The 7,947-nt window shown below is 30.2% G+C and overlaps 1 long non-coding RNA gene across 2 annotated transcripts; it reads right to left on the bottom strand.

Annotated features, from left to right (window-relative positions):
- Positions 1–6,103: 6,103 nt before the first annotated feature.
- LOC122525496 lies at positions 6,104–7,645 on the bottom strand. 2 transcript variants are annotated; one of them, XR_006305809.1, is made up of 5 exons: positions 7,547–7,623; positions 7,428–7,470; positions 7,279–7,323; positions 6,292–6,613; positions 6,104–6,145 (listed from the first exon to the last, which is right to left on the bottom strand). It is a non-coding gene; the product is annotated as an uncharacterized LOC122525496 (long non-coding RNA). The 2 variants fall into 2 exon arrangements; XR_006305808.1 differs by lacking the exons at positions 6,104–6,145; positions 6,292–6,613 and having other exon boundaries at positions 7,149–7,323; positions 7,547–7,645.
- Between the last annotated feature and the right edge of the window lie 302 nt (positions 7,646–7,947).

Genomic DNA, 7,947 nt, shown 5'->3' on the forward strand with positions numbered 1-7,947 from the left:
TGCACTCGCATGTGCTGGCTGTACTTTCGTGTATTTTCATTCGCTTAGCAAGACTTATACGTTTCTAATCAGAATCATTCAAAATAGCTTTTCATTTTAATTTGCACTATTTAATTATTATATATAGATTATATACAAAATGAAATATTACAAATATTTATTTATTAAATACTTTCATCAGTGCACTCATTCATTCATTTTTGATCATTCTGAATGAGAATTGTATATTCTTACCATATTTTCATCTGCATTTAGCAGGTACGTTCGACTGCATTTAGCAGTTTTGTTCATCTGCGTTTAGCAGATATGTTTGTACTTACTGCGATTTTCGTATGCACTTTTAAGTGCAGGCAAGCCTTTTAAATTGTTTCATTTATGTACCAAAACTATACATTTTTATTCCAAAAAAATTATTATTCTACTTTTATATATAATAAATAAAAAGATATATATTAAAAAAATTGTTTTCATATTACTCTTATTTCTCCTCCATATATCTCTTGTAAAATCTTTCTTTAAATATTTGTGTATAGTAAAAATATTTCTCCCACTCTCTCTTATGAACTATTAACTTTTTCACTTGATATTTATTTATAAATAATTTTGGAATGAAAATATATATTCCGGACATATTAATATGCACTTATGAGTGCTGGCAGCCAGCATAATTATATTCATCTGCATTTAGCAGGTATGTTCGATTGCATTTAGCAATTATATTTATCTGCATTTAGCAGGTGTGTTTGTACTTACTGCGATTTTTGGTATGTTCGATTGCATTTAGCAATTATATTTATCTGCATTTAGCAGGTGTGTTTGTATTTACTGCGATTTTCGTATGCACTTTTAAAGTGCAGGCAAGCCTTTTAAATTGTTTCATTTATGTACCAAAACTATACATTTTTATTCCAAAAAAATAATTACTCTACTTTTATATATAATAAATAAAAAAATATATTAAAATTGTGTTTTCATACTACTCGTTATTTCTCCTCCATACATCTCTTGTAAAATCTTTCTTCAAATATTTGTGCATAGTAAAAATAGTTTCTCCCACTCTCTCTTATGTACTTATTAACTCTTTCATTTGATATTTATTTATAAATAATTTTGGAATGAAAATGTATATTCCGGACATATTAATATCCACTTATGAGTGCTGACTGCCATTTGTTTTATTTCATTTATTTAGCAAGACATATACGTTTCTAATCGGAATGATTCAAAATACCTTCTCATTAATTTGCACTATTTAAATATAAATCATTTATTGTATGTATAGAGTGTGTATGTGTGAAATGAAATTTACTAATTATTGTTAGATAAATTTCTGTGTTTAAAAAAATTAGATACTTTTATCAGTGCATTCATTCATTCATTTTTGATCATTCTGAATGAGAAATGTATATTCTTACTGTATGTTCATCTGCATTTAGCAGGAATTTCCATCTGCGTTAAGCAGGTATGTTTGTACTTACTGCGATTTTCATATGCACTTTTCAGTGCAGGCATGTACTTACTGCGATTTTCATATGCACTTTTTAGTGCAGGCATGTACTTACTGCGATTTTCATATGCACTCTTCAGTGCATTCGATAAGAATGATTCAAATTTTCTTTTTATTAATTTGTTACTATTAAAAAAAAAAAAATCAACGATCATATATTCCATAAAAAAGAAATGTATAATAGGATAAAAGATATGTAAAGCAAAGTGAAAATAAGAGTCTGGAACCATTGGGATGCAATAAAAAATACATTACATTATATATATTCAATAAATTATTATATTTTGGAAAGAAATTGAAATATATTAAATTGAGAAATGAATTGAAATATTGAAATATTTAAAATATTTAATTATTATATACTTTGATTAATGTGTTTATTAATTCAATTTGAATCATTCTGAATGGTGAAACCTTTATTTTGTGTCCTTATCTGCATTCATGAATGCAAGAATGTCCTCTTCTTCCATCGTTGTATCCAAATGCACTATTTGTGCATGCTGCAGCAATCCATGGACGTCCACACAATTTAAACGAACGTGACTCTAATTTCATAAAAAATATCTAAGACCAGACTCTAATTTATATACTTCAAAAATGCAATGACTCGACTATTAATTTATTTTAATAAGAAAAATGCAATGGGACTCTAGTTTTAATCTAATGTAATAAAAAAATTGCAATGACTCGACTTTTAATCTAATTTAATAAGAAAATTGCAATGACTCGACTTTTAATATCATCTAACGAGAAAACTGCAATGACTCGACTTTTAATTAAATAGAAAAAAATGCAATGACTCTATTAATTAAATAAAAATAGCAAAATCTAGATTCTAGTATTTAAAAGACTTTTAATTTTTCACGAACGCGAGTGTGGGACATCGTTGGGAGATGGAATGGTCCATCATCTCCATTCAGGAACAACTTATAACTAATACTACTACGAGCATAAGTGACAACGTGATAAAGGGGTAGACAAAGGGATTTTGATATGACCACGAACCATTGATCAAAGAATTATCAAAGATATCCTTTGAAAAATAACTCGTAGTCGAATAGTTGCCCACTTGATACCACAATTTGTGGGGGCCTCTTCGGCATTTAGCCTCTTCTTTGCTTCGTGCCCTGACCACTGCAATGGAGCATTCCCTACGTGCGACGCAAGAAAAGAATTACGTGTCAAAAAACGCCCTACCGTTTGAAACGATACATCATAAAAATTGGCACATTTCAGTGGATTATATTAAAAGAATGAAATCGTCCCTGAGCTAAACCGACCTAATCCCGACCTGTTCTCACCATACGCGACAAGACTCAAACCCTCGTGTTTAATAAAACGCATTTTATTATACGAGACGCATTTGTGATCTAAGCTGAAAGAAAATTGGGAAGGAATCAACACAGTTATTAGTAATTTTATTTCCGCAGGTTTTTACGCTGGTATTTTTTTTATTTTCGTTTTTGTTTTTGTTTTTATTTTCACTTAAACCTAACGAGAGGTAAGAGCTTGCAACGTACAGTATCGATTTATCCTAAATAATATAACCACTGAAATATGACAAAGTTCATAAATGCATCATCCCAAACGCCACTGACGAATCCCAACACGCAAACTCAACTGCGTTCCTACCTGAGTGCGTCTCGATTTTTTCTAACACAAGTTTTATTTACTTACTTATTTGTAAAATAAAATTAAAAAAAAATAAATGTGTAATAGATTGAAAAAATATTGAATTAATTCCGTAAAGTAATTATACTAGCTTGTGGACGATCAATAAACTCGAAAGAATTCAATGATCGTACGCAACTACACAAGCACATTTAATCGAATGCTCCAGCAGATATATTTTTCTGAATGATGAACCTATTAAAAACTAGGATTAACACGTTGCACATTAAAGGTGACAATGTTTCGATAAAAAGAAAAAATTACAACAATTGTAATAATCTCAATTTATTCGAATAAGTGTATGTTATTTCTAACATTAAGAATTATATTACTAAAGATCGCGAGGTGCAAGTGTTAATATACTTAAAAAACTAAGTATCAAAACTAATTCAAAATCCTTTGCCAAGTTCAAAAGATATGAGGGTGATTTATCTAATGTTCTCATTGGTTGCAAAGTATTTTTGAACTGCTTGATACAATTATCTTAACTTAAAATGCATAGTATCAGCAAAAAAATGGAGACATAAGGAATAATGGAAAGTGTAAAAATTTGCTGACACTTAGCCAAAAACCCCGGAGGCATGATTGCGTCAGGGTTGCGTCCGAATAGAAGCAAACCTATTGCCGTACCCGGTTCTTACCTACTTAAAATTAATGTTTTCACATACACACAGAAAAGTATGCTACCTGCCTATCCCTCCACCTATATTTAAAAGTGCAAACAGACACACCAACACAATCATTCCACGCTGGATCTGTATTCGCATACCACCAGGGTGCAAAAAACCTAAACTAGAGAGCATGCCCCGGGGCACCTCCGACACCCTAGTTCAACCACGTTTTCTAAACTTATATTCTAAAAGGTTACGTACCCCATGCTGTAATCGTCTGCCAAGGCTAGTGATTATTGCAATAATAACTAATGCAAAAATACTGGTACATACTAGTATATATCTGCATACTAATATGATACAAGTATTGTTAAATTTCCACAAATAAATGTGAAAACTCTACTACTCGAAACGATTCGGAAAAAAAAATGAGAAAAATTTAATACAAGTATAAAAATACAAGTACATATCACGCGTGACTGTACAAGTATTTATTTAAATATTGAATGATGCATTAATAAAAAACTTTCGCGAAACGATGTACGATACACACTACCTGATACGCACACACTGGTGTAAGTACATCGTGCAATCACTAACGCAATGACAGCCGCCAAAGGAGGAAAACTTAAAAACTAAAACCCATGCAAACTTTTTCTCACCCATACGTGTAACACCTGGGCAACACGCATCGATGAGAACGAAGAGAGCATAGGGGGGAGAAAAGGGGAATTAGTATATTAGGCTGAAAATCCTGATCTAATAAAACATAATTAACATACGTGAAAAAACATTTTTATAAAAATTCATCTAAACGGATTAAGGACTCTACAAGTCATTTGGTGAATAATGACTTAAGCAAGTGAATGAAAAAAAAAAAAATACCCCATAAGAAACGTTTTATATTATTATATAATACTGTTTCGAGGTAGTGCAGTGTAGAGTGATTCTAACGGTGACAAAAGATGGATATTTCTTAAAAACCTCGGACGACTCTTTCACTAAATGGCTGTTCTAATTAAAGAACTGGGTTTTAAACCACCACTTAATTGCCAGAATCTATCCGGTCGCGAATTTTGTTTGTCTTCTTGCTCATTTATTGATAACAATATCAAAGTATCGATATATTGAAGTAAATTACGATTTGAAAAACTAATCACGATTTAAAAAACTGATCATTATTGAAAATCTAATCACAATTGAAAAACTAATTACGAAGCAATGCATATAAAACAATTTTTACATGCTTTTTATTGGCACGAAATCGAGTAAATTAATGCTCGATTTCACCATTACTAACACGATTAAATACGTAAAGAGAAAAAAATAAGTACAATAATTAATTGCAGTGTTAATTAAGTGAATTGAAACCGATGAAACAAGAAGACCCTGGCCTAATCTAAATAAATCACATATATAAAAATCACATATATATTGGGAATCACTCGTGAGCAAAACCAAAGGTTCTACTCACGGTCGCTTATGCTCGCTTTGGACAAGATACATCTACGAATACAACCAGGAACCCGTGCCGATATTGGAACTTTCATCCTCGGCATGATTGGGTCACTGGAGGAACTTTAAATTTGTTCGCTCACTCGTTACCAATTGTTACCATAAAAATAAAATAAAAAATGAAACTGAACAATTGGCAGTAGAAGTTCTGCGATGGCTCAAAAACACTCGTCCCCCTCGCTGTTGGTTGAACGATGTCGTGAAGTTGATTTAAATTGGATGAATTGTTGAATCGATGAATTGTTGAATCGATGTATTGTAGAATCGATGAATTGTAGAATCGATGAATTGTTGAATCGATGTATTGTAGAATCGATGAATTGTTGAATCGGTGTATTGTAGAATCGATATATCGTTGAATCGTTGAATGTTGAATCGTTGCATGTTGAATGTTGAGTGTTGAATGTCGAATCGTTGAATCGATGAATTGTTGAATCGATGTATTGTAGAATCGATGTATTGTAGAATCGATGTATTGTTTAATCGTTAAACCGTTGAATCGATTATTATAATCTATATTTAAAAATAGAAAATAAAATTAATTATGTTTCATATCATTCAAAAGATTTTTCATGAATAAAAATAATCACGATTTAAAAAATGAATATGTGAGAAGTAATAATTGAGATTAGAAAATAATAATAACCGTTGATTTATCTAGACGAAGCCAGATGCATCGATAAAGATGTTCCAGAAGAAATAAAGATGTGAAGTTGATTTAAATTGGATGAATTGTTAAATTGTTGAATCGATGAATTGTTGAATCGATGATTGTTGAATCGATGTATTGTAGAATCGATGTATTGTTTAATCGTTGAATCGTTGAATCGATGATTATAATCTATATTTAAAAATTAAAAATAAAATTAATTATGTTTCATATCATTCAAAAGATTTTTCATGAATGAGAAACATGAATAAAAACAATCACGATTTAAAAAATGAATATGTGAGAAGTAATAATTGAGATTAGAAAATAATACTAACCGTTGATTTATCTAGACGAAGCCAGATGCGTCGATAAAGATGTTCCAGAAGAAATAAAGATGTTAATTCACACTTTCGACCATGACAATATTTTAATCGAAACGCAAATCCTCTTCTACCGAATTGGCCGAAAGTGTGTTAATGATTCTAATCGCGTACCGAGCAAATTGTTTTCTCAACAAGATTATTTGCATTGATTTTAAATATAACGATTTAATTACTGTTTTGTATGCAATCTATACGATCGCATACAAAAAATGCAACATTTTTCAAAACGAACACTGATTCTATGATTGCATTGCCCGCAATCGCAACTAAAGCTCTGAAAATCAAAGTTTAATTAAAGCAAGTCGTAGCGTACTTCTGTTTATTTATGTTAATAATAAAAATATATTATATAGTTTTATTATTCAATTATTTAAACTACGTATTTCAAAAATTCTGGAATCGTGCTACTATTTTTTGTACGCTTTAATTATTAATAAAAAAAATTATTCAAAAATTGTAACCACAAACTTGTAAACTATATAAAAAAAAAAGATAAAATAAACGAACAAATATCGCGAATAAAGAATAAATTTCATCGCGATAGGGTTATTTTTACAGAAGTATGCTAATTGCCTTAATACTTATAGGAAAGAATAGATATAGCATTAATGTAAAACTAAACAAAGTACAATATTTATAAATTATCGTTTGAACAATAAAATATAATCGACTGTGTCTTGAATTATTTATGTGAATTAAATACCGAAAGAACTAAAATGAATTTAAATTAAAAACATTAAACAACAATTGCAACGCGTAATTAAATAATTAATTCGATAAATCATTTCATTTACTTTACAATTAATTAACGATACGAGAAGTTAAAATTTTCTAATGCATCGAACGATCCATTTGGAAATTGATGCATTTATAAAATTAAAGAAAAGAAAGAAAGAAAGAAAGAAATACACTTGCACGTATGTATGCAGTTGTATATACCACCATTGATTAGTATAATTTCCATGGAACGATGGTGAACGTCTTCTTGAAACCATAAAAAGAATAAGAGGTTATGATAGAAATTTTTGTGAAACTATCGATACATATAATCGATAATATAATATAATTCTAATTACAGATCTTCTTACCTAATTTCAATGCATTCACGTCATCGATAATGATTACATGTACCTGTTAATGAAATTTGATTAGATTACAAAATTTGATAATGAAATATTTTTTAATTACGGAGTAATTAAGTTCTTACGTGGAGCGAAACTAGTTGAGACTTGTCTCGACGGCGTCCGACAGCTGAAAGAGGTATGACGTAGCTCGAGTCACCCCACCCCTCCTATTTACCTTATATGGCAGTCGCGAAATGTTTTTCTATGCGTACTCGATGATAGACGATGTGTATACATAGACAATGCTCGTTACCTCGTTTGACTTTGACCTTCACCTTCGCATGTTTTTCTTTATCTCTGCGTACGTTCAAACGTATTTGATCATTAGTACACATAAACGTTGATATAAAAAGTAAATACGTTATGAATAATACGTTAAATATGTTATATATAAAATCTCCTATAATAAAATATTTTTATAGGACGTTTGTTTAAACAATGCACAAAAATTAAAAGACTGCTATAATATAATCATAATTTTGGT

The sequence above is a fragment of the Polistes fuscatus genome, unplaced genomic scaffold, assembly GCF_010416935.1.
Source record: "Polistes fuscatus isolate 324 unplaced genomic scaffold, CU_Pfus_HIC Scaffold9, whole genome shotgun sequence".
In the NCBI taxonomy this organism is placed as follows: Eukaryota; Metazoa; Arthropoda; class Insecta; order Hymenoptera; family Vespidae; genus Polistes; species Polistes fuscatus.